Source organism: Chiroxiphia lanceolata, chromosome 1 (assembly GCF_009829145.1).
Source record: "Chiroxiphia lanceolata isolate bChiLan1 chromosome 1, bChiLan1.pri, whole genome shotgun sequence".
Taxonomy (NCBI): domain Eukaryota; kingdom Metazoa; phylum Chordata; class Aves; order Passeriformes; family Pipridae; genus Chiroxiphia; species Chiroxiphia lanceolata.
Genome location: NC_045637.1, coordinates 91,962,084 through 91,980,412, shown reverse-complemented (window position 1 = coordinate 91,980,412; position 18,329 = coordinate 91,962,084). Strand labels below are relative to the sequence as shown.

General features: G+C 37.7%; 1 protein-coding gene across 2 annotated transcripts in view; it reads right to left on the bottom strand.

Moving 5' to 3' along the window:
• The window catches only part of DTNBP1 (dystrobrevin binding protein 1), a 71,011-nt gene that overhangs the window by 8,424 nt on the left and 44,258 nt on the right, over window positions 1–18,329 (bottom strand). The gene's annotated exons all lie outside the window — the stretch shown is intronic.

Here is an 18,329-nt window from a genome sequence, read left to right as displayed (position 1 = left end):
CTGACTTTCAGAATTTAAAAGCTACGGAACCAGTTCAATACTGACAGATTGTTTCTACAGACTGTTAACACAGGCTGTTATGAAAGAAGGCTTCTGGGCTTTGCAACTACATTTTAGAACAGGATAAGAATACTATATTAGGGAGTATAACCTTCACATTAAAGTGATGTCATAACTATTTATCTTGAGGCAAGATGCAAATTTCCTCAGCTGTATAAACAGGATACCTGAAAACCCCTGTCCATCAACAACAGGGATTTTAGAAGCCCGCCAAAAAAAGCTCAGATAATGATGCTTCTGCAGTCATATGTACCTCATGCACACAGAAGTAATGCCTTTAATTTGAACATCGCAGGACATTTCCACCACAAAGCAACTGGAAAGATACATATATACCTATGTGTACATACACATAAATACACATACATACATATGTGTGTGTGTGTGCACATGTGTCTGAGATTCTGGCTTTGTCAGCCTTCAGACACAATGGAAAAATCCTTTAAAGGATATCCTACATGTAGCACAGGTATGTATTCACAGAAACTGTGAAGGCAGCCTGAGTTGACAGGAGGTAGGTAAACAGCGCTGTTTTTAAAAACACCACCACACAGGCATTAATAAATATACAGCAGCAGAGAAGACCATGATGATACCAACACCATAAACGCAAAGCCAACTACCATGAATTACTAATGTGACACCAAACAGAAAGGGCCAGCTCGTATAGCTTGTACAGACACACAGTGACAACTGAATTTGCTTAGACGTAGCTATGCCGGGTCTCTGGCAGCTCCTCTTTTCTCCTACAGCAAAGGAAGCATTAGGTGGAATATCATTAGAACTCCTTCCCCTGTTTTGCTCTACAGGAGTCACTGACTGGCCAGAGGATATACAAAGAAAAGAATCGTGCTGTTTAGTGAAGAATAACATCTTCAAAATAAAAAGATGTGGCTGCTATTGAAATACCAACTAGCCAGACCACTATTAGACTATGCTTCAGAAAAAATGCTTATTAGGAGGAATATGTAAACTGGAACTCTTCCTCCCAGAGTTCTCTGCTCACTTTCCTGAACCAGTCTCATGAGCACTCTGCTTACAATAAAACAAGACTTTTCTACAGCTGAGCTGCTGATGGAAGGGATGGAGGCGGCATGAAGAGCTGCTGGTCTGTTCTGTTCTACCCATTAGAAGAAGGTCCAACAAATACCACTGGGTGAAAAATGTCCAAGCTTTCACACACCAGAGAGACACAGTTAGAATATGGCATCCATATGGACAAATGCTGGAAGAGTGTTAAGGCTTTTTAGGACAAACATTGTGTCAGTCTTCCAGGAAAAATGTTATGTTAATAATATTTTACAACACGGACACTCATTAAATGCATTTACCATTATAGAGATTATTACCCAAATTCAGAGCATGTTTTATTAAACCAGGCAAAAGCATCAGAGAGCAGTAATTCACTCTGTTGCCTGCATCAAGGTCACAGATCATACACAGAAGCAACTGAGCTGTGAGAGATTCCAAAAGAAGCCAGAAAACTGGGCTGTCTGACACACCAAATATTCATTAAAACATCAGTAAATAAGCTGAAACCTTTTTCTTAAAGCAGATTTCAGAAGTAAAACATCAGTGTATAAAAAGGAAAGCATTTTCCCTGAAGGCAACATGTCTTTATTATCAATTACACTGTGGTGTATGATGACTCTGTGTCCCCTGGAGCAATTCCTTTAATACAGGCCTGAATGATGAGCAATTATTAATAACATTGTCTATGATGCAGAAATGCTATTCAATTGTAATAATAAAAGCCAGAGGCTCTCACTGACAACAGAAATTTCCTGTCTTTCTCATGATACATTCTGACAGTTTTGCACTCTATATTGGTAGTTCAGGATATTTTTAACCCCAAAACAGAGATGGCATCCAAGTAAGATATGAGACTAATGCAATCTCTTTCTTAACATTGAGCACTCTGTTTTTAACTTCTGCCTAAAATGTTCTGTTAAACTGAAGTTGTCCCTAGCCAAAGCTAAATGGCAACAGCTGCCTGCAGTGCTGATGTGTTCCGCAGAAACACTAGATACACAATCTTGAAGAGTCGTCACAGGTTTGTTCTCCAAAGTCTGTTACAGAGTTAACATCAAGAACCTTGCTGCACGATTTCATGCTCTGCCGGGTGTAATAAAAGTTGCTTGGCTAAGCAGAATCCAACTGCTACATTCGGAGTTTCTGTTTGTTATCAGAAATGCTAAGGATGGCTAGACAAAGCCAACAGTCAAACGTGAAACCATGGGAAACGGACGTATTGCTTCTTTTACAAAGCTATTCAGAATTACGTTTTCCATAAGCCAAGTGTAGTTTATAAAACATTGAATAGAGACAGTACCAAAGGAGTTCTAAGAAAGAGAATCATCCATATACCATCACACCCTGCTCATATGAATTCTTCCCAGGATGCAAACTGAGACCTGTCACACTTAAAATACTATTGTATTTTTCCTTTTGCTATAAAATTGTACCTTTCAATTACTAACTGCACCTATGTCTCAATTCACACTGTTGTGCACAGAAAAAAAAAAAGACAAACTACACAGAAAATGCACAATTAGATGCAGACATGCAGGAATTGTCACGATAACCCAAATAAAAGATGACTTTAATTCTCCACCAGATGATCTTTAACAGAACAGAAACTAAAAGCAGGCAAAACATTTCTTAAAAATTGAAAACTCAAGGCTGACATACAGCCTTCTGTACTATCCTCAGGAACAGCCCCATGGCCAATCCCTGGCTCCTCTCCCTTGCAGTCAAGGTACAACCCACAGCCCAACTCCCCCATGCAGAGGCAGCACTCGCCCACAGAGCTACAAAACCTCATTTCCTCCAACACAGCTCTTCCTCACCCTCCCTGTGCAGGTGCTGGAGCACAGAAGTCTCTTGACCCTGGGATGAGTCACCCCAGCCTGAAGGAGCCCCTGGGCGTGTGCACCCCTACTGAGATGCTGCACTGCCCTCGCCTCCTCTGGCCAGGTGAGGATTTATCAGAAGTGTCAGGGGATGACCCTACTTCTCCAAACATCTCAGCACGAGAAAAAGTTATAGTCATCATCTGCTTCTGTCCCTCTGGATCGTGCCTAGTACCACCTAATGAGGCTGGAAAGCTGTACTAGTTAATTCCAGCCATTAAAAGGACTGCCCTGTACTCTCAGAGGTCAATGAAAAAAAAAAAAACACCAAACCAAAAACAGAGTCTAGAGTGTAGTCCTTAAAGCACTGATTTTCCCTATAGGTGCTTCCTCCCCTCAGCTTTCTTCCTGGGAAAAAAAAAAATCACCATACAGATGTACAAATAGGCCAAAGACTTAGGAATCAAGGCAAGACTGTAAGCACAATATTATTTGGTCCATGTTTCCACATCTCAATTTCCATTTTTGATATCTTTCTGCAGACAGGAGCTGTGCTAAGCAGACGCTGTATTCCTTTGACAAGATTAATTTATTCAAGCCAGGACCTCAGGACAGTCATTATTTCTTAATGACTTTATAAAATATTGTGATTTATAAGTTAACTCTATTTCTGGGTAAAACTCCCCCGCCTTGTATCTGAAATGTTTGAACTAGACACCAGAAAAATCCAAACTCCAAAGGAACAAATTAAAATAGCTTATAACCATATAAATCAAGTACAGGGAACACCATTTTCTGATATCATTCCTAGGCCTGGCTGACACTTTTTACAAATTAAAATTCTGCCACAGTAAATAAAGTTTCTATCCAACCAACAAAGTTACCATTTTATACTTTAATATAAAAAATTTTCCAGCTATGCACAACAGATTTCCTGAGAAAAGTGTGGCTACAAATAAAACAAATTAGAAGAATGACTACCAAAAAAAAAAAAAAATCGGCAACTGAAAACATTGGTTGTTTACATGGCTAACACAACCTTTAGGTCTAATATGAAAGATGTCAAGTTGTCCAAATGGATTGCTTTTTAGTGCTTCCATACTGTTACGCAATCAGTTTACTTCCCTTCAATTAACTTATTATGTAACTTTATAGTTCTCATGTGAAGTAGAACCTATATCTGATCTGTTCTAAAGAGAGAAAGACACAGAGTAATGCAAAAAATGCCCTTTGTCTCCCTCCCTCTGTAGTTCATTTGCTTTTTGTAGACTCATCCGACCAGACCATAAAATGCACGCAAGCATTCTTTGCGGCCTTTTTTTGCTTTTGCTACAGATATCAAAGTTTCAAGCAGCCCTTCACTGAACTCACTCCTGGTTTTTGATGTTCCTTCTGTGCTGAGGGACTTGAAACCGGACAAGACACAAAGACATGCTGAGCAGGGGAGGATAATCCCTTCCCTTCATCTCCTGGCCCTGTTCCCATTCACACAGCCCAGGGTGCTGTGGCCTTCCCTGCTGCCAGGTGTCCATCACTTCCTCCAGGACAGAGCAGCGTGTTTGCTTGTCACCAGCCTCTACACAGGGCATGACCCACAAACTACCACTCTCCAACACAACTGGTTATTTATCCATCCTGTTGCCCATCCATCCAGACTGTACCATCATAACTTGGCTACAACAATACTGTGTGAGGTTGGCAAAACGTATCAGTAACATGGCTATTCACTAAACAACCAAAACCCTTCAAAATCAGAAAAACAATATCATAAAAACAGGCAACGGAAGACAGTTTTTCAAGTGCATTATGACTTAGCAACTTATACTTGCAACTGCCTCATTATAGACCCTTTCAAGCAAAAATATCAAAGCAAGACAAGACACCAGAGAGTGTTTCAAAGAATGTAGTTTTCCTCAAAAACGTTTAAATTGTACTTGACAGAATTTAGAGGACATTTTCATATGATGAGGGATGAAGTTCAGAGCACTCCTGCACTACAGTCGTGAGAGAGTGTTGGCAAAACGTGAAAACAAGAAGTAGAATAAGCAACCTAGGTGTACACAGTCTTTCTTCCACATTAGAGTGAAAAGAAAACAAGTAAGAGCCACAAGACCTAGCTGTTTTTAAACTCTTAAATAAGAGTTTCTTTACAAAGGAATTTGTTTTTACTAAAGGTATATTCAAATAATTACAAACAATAAAATTAAGCCCTGATTCACTAGAATGGAAAGTCAGGATTTCACTCAGTGACAGAAGGATCACCTTTGTTGTAAAAAAATATACACTGTTCCAAATGAGATTTACTGCCTGACAACTCTCAAAAGCCTGCATTTTCATGAAGGTATATTTTATTAAAATTAACAGTCATTAAAAATTACTTTATGTATTTCTTTATATCTAACTAGTGTTTTTATAGATTTTATCAGAATATGAAAACTTTAATTAGCCCACAAATAATCTAGTCAAGAGGAAAAGCAGAGATTTCACCAATGGAGAGAAATTATTTTTAAAGTTGCCCAATAAGCAGTTTCAACAAGTTGGCTTACCTTGGAAATTCTCTCTAAACAAACAAATTGCTTACTTGAGATCCTTGGAAAATAAAGAATAAGCTTAAATAAATATCAGAATAAACCACAGACAATAGCTGCCTGTGTACTCCAAGATTCCAGTTACTAAAGCAGCACCTGGAGGAAGAGGCAGCTTCCGACCAATGTGACAGGAAACATAGCTTGGGAAAAGGTTTCTACATAACTCCAAACTTTATCTGGCTACCAGGAAATCATCATAATTAAGAGATACTAAAAATACGCTCCACCAAAGAGTAAATGCACAAATTGAGTTCTAAAAATGTAAATATATCTAGAATTAAAAAAAAAAAAAAAAAAAAAAATTACACAATTAATCATATGCCTCACAGTGTATGAAAAAACTGGTAGAGCCTGACAGAATTAGGATCTTATAGGTTGGGTAACAGAAGGTTACTGTGTTTACATTGATTTTACTTTCACAGTTTTCTTCAGCTATCTTCTACTTTTTAAAGCCCTGTAAAGTATGACGACCATTCTAAGGCAGATCACTGGCTTGCCACTGCAGATGAAAATACACCTGAGCTACAGACAGACTGGACCCAGTTTGGGTTTATTTGAATTTTTTAACAGTTTAGTACAGCCCACATTGTAACTAATTTAGGAGTTCAGACAAGCCCAGAGCATCCAAAGTTACATATAAAGGCTTAAACCCTGCCTTGCCCAACTGCACTTTCTTGCAAGAAAACAAAGCAAGCATCCTGCATAGCAGCTCTACAGCACATTATAATCTTCAGATTGCTTTCGCCTTTCTCTATTCGCTGCAAGCTTAAAATCACTAGGCTGAGGGACAGCTCTGCAAGGTGGTCCACAGCACCATAATGGACTTCTGTTTTAGAACTACATATACTTGTGGTTCAGAAACAGTAACAACACTTTGGGCCGCTTTATTTCTCATTAAAAACTTACCGAAAACTGAGTGTATTTGCCCATTTCTCAATTCTTTTTAAATTAAGAGCAGACATTTTCATGCCTGCAAATGGGGGAAACAGGAACAACTTTAGAATAATTTTAGCTGGTTTTAGCTATTATCAAAATCACCATGGAGATACTGTTCTACAGCACTTTAGGGGTGGGGTTTTTTCCATACTTGCTTCACTATTTCCCTACCTTCAGCTGTGCAAATGCATGCCTTGTAAATCATGGTAACATTACAGCAAAAACTTTGGGGGTGAATTATCTCCTTCAGGTCCATACCTTCTGGTTTAACAAATCTACAATCCACCATTTTACATTTCTCTGGTTCAATTTCATTTATGGTCCCAAAACCACTAATGACAATATCTATCTTTCTAGAAGACAGGATTTAGCAACGTGACTTCAGTTGGATGTGAATATCACAAGCTGTCCTTGACTTGCACCAGGACAGGCTCTTAGGAAAAGGGTCTTCTAACTCCTCAATTCCTCATTTAGTCAGATTTCTATCCAACTGAAATGGAATAAAAGGTGACAACGGAAGGGTAACATTAAGCTGAACCTCCCTAGCATAGAAAGTCAAACCCAAAATGTCAAGCACCTTGCTCACATGCTTGTTTCCCGTCTCCCTATAAATCCACCACTTACAGTATGTAAGAACAATAATTCAGTTAGTGAGATGCAAAGTATGTATTTCCACTATAAATAAACCTGACAATGTCACATATAACCTTCAGTACATATAAGTCCATTTTTGAAGAAAATCTGGCTTTAAAATTTAGCCACACACTATTGAAAAACCCCACTGTTACAAAAATTGTACCTGAAAACAGTTCAAATGACTCAGCACGATTCTACTCTCATGAAATGCAGTACTTGGTGCATAAGTGCTCCAACTACTGTTTTTTCTGCCTTACCTCAAAAATACTAATTTTCAAATGGAAAAACTACTCGATAGCAAATCTAAATCCGAAGTACTTAAAATAGAAACCACAGCACTGCAGTATTCTATTCAGGTCTCCAAAGGTCCACGAAACTGTCCCAAATAAGATTAATAACATCCCATCATCTGAGTACAAATCGGTCTATCGAACAATTTAATGACTATTTTCCATTCCAAAAAGATAACCACTTTTGCTTTGGAATTAGAAGGCTTTCAAAAACAGGCAAATGGCTTCTGTTACTACAAGAATAGTGCTAATCTTTGCACAACTCTGAGCTATTTGCCTTCTAGATCAAATTATGTGCATGTGTAAACATGTAAATTAATTATGAGATACAGTTTTGCTGTCACAACGCATTCTGCACATGTTGAAAACATGGGTTCCGCAACACGGCAAATCAGTTGGCAGGTATCAGCTTTTACTTGTCCCTAAGAATAACACTAAGCTTTGAACTCTTGCTGCAGTGAAACTATTCTTCACCCATAGTATAACCATCTCCAGATACATAGAACAATACCACTGAATGCTTAACTACATCTTGCCTCCAAAAACAAAGGTGAACAAATTATTGTCTTCTTACCTAATAATTAAAACAAAATGAGAGGTTTACTCCATATACATGTTTTCAGAATAATCAGTTTTCTGACTGAACATGCAGTTTACACCTCTCTCTTCAGAGGGAGGGAGGGGTAGAGCCTGTCAAACAGTCCTACAGGTTTCAGAGCCAAAAGGAATGAGCCACAGATTCACAGTCTCAGTACAGTTCAGTCTAATCTGACTTACTTTACATTGACAGTGACATATTTTAGACCTGAGGAGGGTTTTGGTTTTTTTGGAAGACATACTTTAATACAAATCTTGGGTTAACATAACCTGTGATTGCTCAGAACACACACACACACACACAAAAGAAAGAAAGAAAGAAAGAAAGAAAAAACCCTACATTTCACAGAACAATCGTGCAACCAGTTAAAAGAGAATTTGATTTTTTCACATGCTTGGTAACGCATTCAGTATTTATTATGCAAACTATATTTGGTAACAGATCATAGAATCGTATCACAGAATCACAGAATGATTTTAGATAGAATGATTGAGCCAGAGAAGACCTTAAAAATCATCTAATTCTAACCCCCTGCCCATGACTTTCTACTAGACCAGGTTGCTCAGAGTCCCATCCAACCTGGCCTTGAACACTTCCAGGAATGGGGATTCCACAACTTCCCTGGGCAACCCGTTCCAGTGCCTCACCATTCTCACAGTAAAGAATTTCTTCCTAATATCTAATCTAAACCTACTCTCAGTTTGAAGCCATTCTCCCTTGTCCTGTCACTATGTGCCCTCTCATCTTTCTTGTAGGCTACCTTCAGGTACTGGAAGACTGCAATTAGGTTACACCAAAGCCTTCCCTTGTCCAGGCTGAACAAGCACAATTTTCTCTGCCTTCCATCATAGGGGAGGTGTTCCATGCCTCTAATCTTGGTGGCCCTCCTCTGGACTTGCTCCAAGAGGTCTTGCAACTTGCAATTTCTTTCTATTTTTAGCTAATTATAACACATGAGAAATTGTACAAATGAAAACTTAATATTCACATAGTCAGAACTGCAGGACTGCCAGTGAAATAACTCCTCCTCAAGTGGAAGCTTTCTTCATCTACAACATCAAAATTTCATACATAGCAATATTTTAAAAAGACCATAAGCAAATCATTATATCAGTAGTACACACAGAAGACTTGAAGTATTTCTTTTTTTTTGACAACTTAGTCTATTTCCTCTTTCATTTCTGTCAAAACAACTTCTCTGATGCAAGCAAAAAAAAATTGCTTTTCATTCATTCTATTACTGCTGGGTTTATTTCTTAGAATTTAAGAAAAAGAACCATTAAATTACAAATCTAGTCCAGTTTAACACTGCTCAGTTAATGTCCCAGATGAATCACTCTACAGACAATCTTTAGAAATCCTAGTGGTGAGTAAACACTTTTGTTTGATATGATTAGCGAGACAAGATCTGAAATACCATTCACTCTAACAAACCAGCCTCCAGGAGCATCCAAACATGAGGGGACTGATTTGCTAACAGACAGCTATTAGAGATGTGTTATCAGCTGAGGAATTTTAAAATACATGCAGCCCTGCACATTCATTACACGTGGAGTATCAGTTATGACAGACCAGCCTATTTTTAAAATCCATATTTATTCTCAAATGCAAAATGAAGATGTTATCATTCTTTTTTAAAAAAGGAACGTGTACCACTGCTATTTGCTAGTAAAGCTAATTTGCAACACTAGCAATAGCATGCTTTTCCCATACTTTCTACAATACCATAAGACAGATCTTTTCAAGTTACATTATAATAGTCTCTTATAAAATAGTGGTTTTCAATTAATGAGTTGCTTTTAAATTCGGCCAATTGGACAGTAACAACTGTACAGACACAATAAAAGGAAGACAACCAAAATAAAAATTCTACTACATTTCAAACAGAACAATGTAGCTGAACTAAAGCAATATTTTCAGAATACATGATTATACTTTTACAGTTAAAATTCCTCATTTTTTATTATGGAAAGGCATTGCACAGCAAGAAACAGGACATCTGAAAAGTGCAGAAATATAAAACAGTGTGTTTTTTCCACTGAACATTTTTATTTTTAAAAATAAAATGGCTTATGTGAAAAACAGTTGCGTTAGGACACGGATTGTGATTCAGAGGTAGGGCAATATTCAGTATGTCAGTTTTAATGAAAGGATATTCAGTTTTAAATTTTTAATGAAACCTTTTAAGCTTTCTTCCATGCATCTAGTTTTCATATGCCCAATGCCATTCCACTTGCTTCTTTATATTTCAATAGAATATTAAATGCTCTATAGCTCAGAAATAACAGACCATAACAAAAAAAGCAGCCCTGACAGAACTTCCAATTTGCAAAATACTAGCTGTCTTTCAATAGCTCAATTGTAAGAATAAAATTCTTTTGATAAACTAGAAAAATATTTGAGATAAATCTTCTTGAAGAAAAAAAGAGCCTTGAAAGATGATCTGCTCCCACTGGTTTGCTGACTTATTTGCATGCTGTCTTCTAGCAGAATTGTTCTGAACTGTTCAAACATGCAACACTGAAGGTAGAATAAAGGTCATCTTTACATATAGTGTCCATAATTTTACTGCTAATTCAGAACAGTTTTTGCACCTTTGACATGTCTGGTTTTTAAAGGATTTAAGGGCAGACCTTGAGGAGCAATCCATACAGCACAGGCAGATGGGAAGAAAACCAAACCCCTACCTTCCTTACAGTCTGTAAACTATGACAGGAGTGTGTGTGGCTGAGTTCACTTTCTTGTTTAGTTCAACCCTGAGGGAAGTCTCATGCTTTACATTTTTGAGGTTTTCATACAGTAGGCAATATTTGCTACTAATAAGAAGGGAAGCTAACAGGTCACAACATATCAGTAGTTTGCCAATTTTTCCTCTGACATGCAAGTTTTACCATGCTTTGTCTTTAAAGACAACCAGAATAAACTATGCATCACTGTTGGTAAAGCCAACTCACTCAATGCAATAATAAACCTGATATTATCGTACTAGATCAAACTGGCATTGCCACACCAAAGAAGCACTGGTGGCTGGGAAGAAAAATAATTTTTCTAGACCAAACAGTTCTGAAGAAGAACCGCTTCTGAAGGTTTCTGTTTGTTTTTTTATTTTTACAGAGGATCAGCCATCACCTGTCCTCCTGAAGCTGGCACAGAATTGACATCAGGTGTAAAACCAACAGCCACCATACTGTCAGGTCCAGCTAAAGTCATAACGGCAACTGTGTTCACTCAAAACTATTTTTGCTATTTAGCCATTAATTTCAAATTAATTAATTTCAAATACTGCAGTAGCCTGGTTTAAAGATATTGTATAAAAACTAGCAGGCCTTCTCATGCGTGCAAGATCTAAGATCCTAATATCTTTAGATTAATAGATTACTTTAAACAGTTGATATTAATAGATTAATTTATTGGGATTAAATACAACTAGACAAGTTTCACTGGTTAACGTAACTAACGAGTTCACCTATGTCTTTATAAAAAGAGTGTAATTAATAGCTAAGACGTTTACCTTATTTGATGTTCACAGTTTTACACCTGCTTTTTATTGAGAGGAATCATTATCAGTAAAACAGTACAAAATTTACTGGGTCTATCAGTTGCTTAATCCAACATCTCACCCATGCAGCAAACTAGGGAGAGGGTGGAGCAGATGTGTGATGTTACTAATGCATCAGAGGAATACTAAACAAGAGAGAAATATGAAAGGAAAGGAGATACAAAGGAAGAGAAATGAATATGGGGCAGGGGCAGAGGGGAAGGGCAACTGACACTCAGAGTGCCAAAAAGAAATAATAAATGAGATATGACCCTTCATTCTGGATTTCTCCAGTCTGGTAGAGATTAAACAAGTTGTGGGGAGAAAAATAATACCAATCAGGAGAAAGAAATTTAAAAGAGAGGCAGAGAATGCATTGCAATATTGGAACCAAACTCCAAGAACAAAGCCACAACAATAAAATTGTCTGTTACAAAAGAAATAGGCCCTACTGAAGCTACTCTGACAGACAAAACCCCAAGAGCCTGAAGGAACAATTGCATTTGAGTGAGAAAGCACATACTGCGTGACCATCAATGACTAAACTCTATGCCTACCGTAAAAACAAACTGACAGATGACACCTAGGATACAGTATCTTATTCCAGCAAACAAAGGAAATCCACCTAAAGGATGCACAGACATCAAAGTGACAGTGAGGAGTGAATAAGAAGCAGAAATTCAGGAAGCTGATAAAAGCATTTACAAGGGGGAAGAGAAAAAAGAAGGGGGCTGGCTGCAGAGGGAAGTCACTATAATTAGGACTATGAAACCCATAAAAAACACTTCCTATGAGATCATTCCTTTCAACATACAGAGCTATATGAAATGCCTCTCTCACCCTTTCCCCCCACCTTCTTTTATTCAGTGCACGGATGCCACGCAAATCTTCAACATCTCCTGACGCATCTTAGGACAGCAAGTACTTATTTGTGCCTGTGCTGCAACACAGTATAAAATGAGGAATTAATTCCCCCAACATCTGTATCAATCAACTTCTGCCATTTGTATGCACTTTAAAAAACATTCACCTTTAGGTCAACTAAAAATATAGAATACTTAATTTATAGTATTGTCCTTAACTCCTGAATATGTATAAGGCCTTGTTAACCTAATTTTTAATTTTATTCCTCAGAATATTTTAGCAGTAATTAGTAATGAGTTGTTTAAACCTCATAAAATGCATGCACATTGCCTGAATAGGGTAAACACATGGTTAATCTCTGAAAAAATTAAATTTCCTAACTATTACTCTATTTCCTGAAATAGCACCTCTCTGTACTAGGTATTACTTACTATAGCAATGAAAATCATGTACTGTATCTCTAGAACAGGTATAGCCACCTGCACTTGGACCAATTCAAAGAGCCCTACAGAACTGCATAGTGATTCTGAAAAAGAAAGTGGAACTGCTAATTTTTGAATCATTAAGATAAACTATAAGCAGAAGTGTACTGATCCTACTCAGTGTGCCATTTTTCTTCTGTCATATCTAAACTTGAATAACGTGCCTCTCAAAATCTGAGCATCAACTAATTTTAGAGGAAAATATCATTAGAATACAATATGACCTTTATTAAATATGAATTATTTGTTCACAACACATTTGGCATGACAGTGGGAAAACATTGCCTTCAGGCCACCATTATATCTGCCCTGTTTCCTTCTCTTTCTTCCCATCATCATACATCTGCTTTGTCAGCTCCAACAGCATCCAGTTTCTGTGGGCAAAGAGATTTGTTGCCTCCTTTTAGAGCAACCAAAAGTATTTTTATTTGTTACTAACACAGAAATAAAATTATGATGTTTAAGATTTAAGCTTTCAACAGATATTTAGGCAGAATATTTCTCATCTCTTTGCGGCTGCTGTAGACTCTAACAGAGGATACCCATTTGATTTCACTGGTTTCATGCAAGGGAAAATATCGTTCATAATCATGAAGACCAAAATTTGTTTTTAAATAAAAGATTAAATTTAATGGAAGTGGGTTACAAACGATATTAAAGGATCTAAACATTTGATGTTCAGACTTCGTGATGCCTTTCAAAACAGAAAGGAGACAGGCAAAGTGGAATAAGCGAAGAGCATTTAAGCAAAAAAGTCCTCGCAAGACTAACACAAACAATCTAATCTATCCTGGGGCTTGGGCAACAACACAACCTGTGGAATATGACAAACATTATGACATAAGGTCTTCCAAGACAAACATACCAGGGACAGCATCTGGTAAATGCATCATCCTCAATATCAGTTCCTGAATGTACATGAAATTATGAACAAAGCTTGAGGTGGGGGTGGGAATCAACTAAGAAACTGTGGGAATGTTCCTGTTCTGTTGGTGCAAGTATTTTCTCTCCAGGTTCAAGTGAATGCTATACCAAGGTGTTCGGCAAGTGCTGAACTTCAACCTATTGTGATTCGCTTATAAACTATTAAATCTGTTTATAATAGTGACTATCCAAGGCTAATGAGAACTGAAGCATGCATAAGGAATCAAAGTAACATCATTATTATAATTTCATGCTCTAGAAAACTGTAGACATTTGGTCAACAAGCCTCCTATTTTGAAACATGCTTGCTGATATTATTCCTTTTAAACTACTTTTCATCTGTGCCTTATTTATTAAACAAGTTCCCTTGACAATACATGTGTTTATATATGCAGTAAATAGAGTATCAACATCAAACAGTGGCTGCATCAGACCAAGACAGATCTAACCACAAAGTACCTAAAATCTTCGTCAAGAAGGAAGGAAAAAAAACACTGAGACTTGATAATATATCAATACTGTATTTTCAAAATAAAATTGGTAAATATAGAATCATAAAATCATTAAAGTTGAAAAAGACCTCTAAGGTCATCAAGCCCAGTCATCAACCCAGCACCACCACCATGTTCACCACTAAAACCCATCCTTGTCCACACATTTTTGAACACTTTGAGGGATTCATTCATAAATGCGTGGATGATGACTCCACCACTTGCCTGGGCTATCTGTCCCAATGCTTGGCAACCCTTTCCATGAAGAAATTTTTCCTAATAACCAACCTAAACCATCTCTGGGGTAACTTGAGGCCATTTCCTCTTGTCCTGTCACTTGTTACCTGAGAGTAGAGACTGACCCCCAACTCACCACAACCTCCTTTCAGGTAGTTGTAGAGAGCAATAAGGTCTCCTGTGAGCTTCCTTTTCTCTAGACTAAACACTCCCAGCTTCCTCAGCTGCTCCTTACAGGACTTTTACTCCAGATCCTTCACCAGCTGTTTCCCTTCTCTGGACACGCTCCAGCACCTTGTTGTCTTTGCTGTAGTGAGAGGCTCAGAACTGAACACAGTATTCAAGGTGCAGCCTTACCAGTGCCAAAGGACAATCACTTCTCTGGTCCTTTATTTCTGATAGTGTGTTATAAGCACTGCTTGTGAACATGGTGCATTATTCAGGAAAGTAATAAGTTCTTCACAACCAATCATAAAATATATATAAGGTTATAGATTTTCATGAAACATGAATTAATTCTGGTCTTTCAATCAAAAATTCAAACTATCAGGTTCCCTGTAAAATGCTCATTTGTCTGTATAAATTCAAAACAAAGGATTTTTTACAGCATTTATCTGGTTTAACCTAAATATACACGTATATACATATCATTAGCTTATTACTAGGTATTAATTTGAGATATTAAAACCTTTATAGACATGCAACTCCTCAATTAAATTTTAATAAAGATAAATGCATAAGTGCACAGTTCATTACAAATACACTGTACTTGTTGTATTACAAAATAATTTCACATATGAACACCATAAGTATTAGAGGGCCAGCATGAATTGCATTTTGTTGAAGAAGTTTGCAAGGTAGCAGTTTCCATTTACCATTCAAAATAGGTCAGAAATTATATATTTGCATACTGCTATCATAATCCATTTTTTAAAGTGAAAACTGTAATCACATCAGCAGCTATTAAAGACTGATGGTTGGCTTTTTCTAATATCAGTCTAATGCTTTCTAAATAGTAAATTGAATGATGATACTCAGCCTAGGGGGAAAAATATAATAAAGAAGCCTGAAAGAGATTTCATTTTATAGGCATGTATAGTAATGTATATAGACATTAAAACAAGCTATGTTCTTCTTAAACCCACAAGCTAAAAAGAACATATATTTACAGTGAAGCCTATAATAATATAGGTCACATCTGATGATGTTCTATTTGGAAATCCACTCATGATCAGATCAGGAGATAGTGAGTTTTGCTCACATTTCAAGTGAGACTTCAATATTTCATTTAAATTGCACATTTACTTTCGTTTTAAATATTCTTTAAAAGTCTGAGATAGTTAAACAGATTTTAGCCTTCACCTCTGTTAACCCGTAGGAACAGACTTAACAGATTTGAGAGAAAGGCAGCAGTCAACTAGTTAAATCAGCAATACTGGAAGCATAATGTGCATCCACTGAGTCACCAAGGTTATATAAACTGACACAGCACATTAATGCCACTCCTTCCCTGCCTCCCAAAATACAAACTGCTCAACTGCTCAGTCATTACAAATGATATCTTTGTTTCAGTGCTTGGAGAATAACTGTCAGAGCCCAGAAACTGAGCTACCTTCTCATTCAAGAAGAAGTCTCGAGGTCAGATCCGAGGCTTATCAAGTAAGGCAGCACAGAGACATGCCACTTGCACTTGCACTGCCCCTCCTGCACTCATCCTGAAGGTGAATGCAGAACTCAAGACTTCACAGATCACTCCAAGACTTTTGTAGCATGATAAAATAGGAAGTTCTTCCATAAATCAGTTCTCAGAGGTTTTGGAGACTGGATTACACTTAGCCAAGTGGTAACAGTGCAAAAGAATACTGTGAAGTAGCTGAGCAATAAAATATGGAAGAACTATGTTTAGGAGTACTCAAAAATACTTCTCTAGGTGTACGCACTTTTTGACTTGCAGAATTTAACAACGTCGGTATGAACTTGGAGCCTCCTGAAGTCTAAGACTCTTAAGAGAAACAAAATACTTGTTCAATATAGTCTTTAAAAAGTCACAGAGCAAAGAATTCTTAAAATAGAAGCTTGCAAAGCGCATTATATTGTCAGAGCAAATCTGTCTCCATCCCACTAGAGATGCTAGCTCGGTGATCCGCATGTAACTCCACCTATCTTTTAAGGCAAAAACTGTCCTAGTACCACTGCTTGTGGGCTTTAATGCAAAGTTCTGGCGATCATCCAGGACTTCGGAAGGGAGGGAATGCAGCTTTTGAAATTTTCTTTTTAGGTCATGACATAAGAGATCACACTGATGGCCACTAATGCTCCATTTACAAATGCAGAGGGAAGTCAGCAACTTGTACTTAAAGAAAAAATAAGGTGCTTCTAAAAACAATGCTGCATTGTACAGAAACTTCATGTTTACACAAGTTATCTACCACTTTCCAAAGAGCTCAGTAAAACAGAAAACTGAGAAAGTATCATGTACAACATGGAATTGAAAACCAAGGGTAAACCAGCATATTTTTGTCCATGGCAAATAGGCAATCCTAGCAAGCAATGATGTTTTAAATGGAAGTTTTACAGGAAAAGAAAAAATCAAACACATTTTTATTAAATTTTATCCTGTTCCCTATGCTTAGAACATGAAAGGGCATCATGCATCTTCATCACAGAAATGACCAGATAAGTTTGAGGTCAGTGCATTTTAAAGTTAGTAAGTGGTATGTGGAGCTTTTGTCTTCTGTGAAGGAATCTAAATTGGGTTTAGTACTTGAGATGTGGTTAAGTCTTCTGGCAATGATAAAATCAAAACCTTTCCCACACTTTTCTCACACTTGTCCTTTTTAACAAAGTTAACAATTACATACAATCTTGTGGCTTTATACAGAACTCTTTACAGAAGCCTTTGCTAGCAGACAGATGCCATATTGCCTTCTATATCAAAATAGCAACCAAGAATGATGAGTGAGGACATCACTGGAACAGGGATTCAATTAACGGAATATGGCAAAATTGACATTTATATAACGAAGTTGTAGGTTAGTCATCGATGACTACATTTATACCACAGAGCTATTAAATCTCACCCTCTGTAGACAGAAGAGCAGCAGATTCCAAGAATCAGAAAACCAACAGCTTATGAAAGAAACTTTTCTGCCCAACAGACTTCAGTAGAATCACAGAATTGTTACAGTTGGAAGAGACCTCTGGAGATTATCCAGTCCAACTCCACTGCCAGGGCAGGGTCACCTAGAGCAGGAATGCAACCAGATGGGTTTGGAATGTCTCCAGATAGGAAGACTCCATGACCCCCCTGGGCAGCCTGTTCCAGTGCTCTGTCACCCTCAATGTAAGGAAGTTCTTCCTCCCATTGAAGCCAAACTTCTTGTGTTTTAGTTTATGGTCATTGCTTTTCGTCCTGTCGCTGGGCACCACTGAAAAGAGTCTGGCACTATCCTCTTGGCACCTGACTTGGAGGTATTTATATGTATTGATGAGATCTCCTCTCAGTCCTCTCTTCTCCAGACTAAACAGGCCCAGCTCCTGCAGTGTCTCCTCGTAAGAGAGATGCTTCGGACCCCTCATCATCTTTGTGACCTCCGCTGAACCCTCTCAAGTAGCTCCTTGTCTTTTTTGTACTGAGGAGCCCAGAACTGGACCCAGCACGCCAGATGCGTTGTTCAAATACTCCTATGTTCCTCTTCCCAAGTAATTTGATGACTACGATAGGGCAGAAGACAACTGATGCTAGACAAAACAAAAAATTGAGCACTATCACAACATAGGCAGCCAGTATTTTCTGTGCTTACAGGATTTAAGAAAGCCTCTTTGCTGAATTA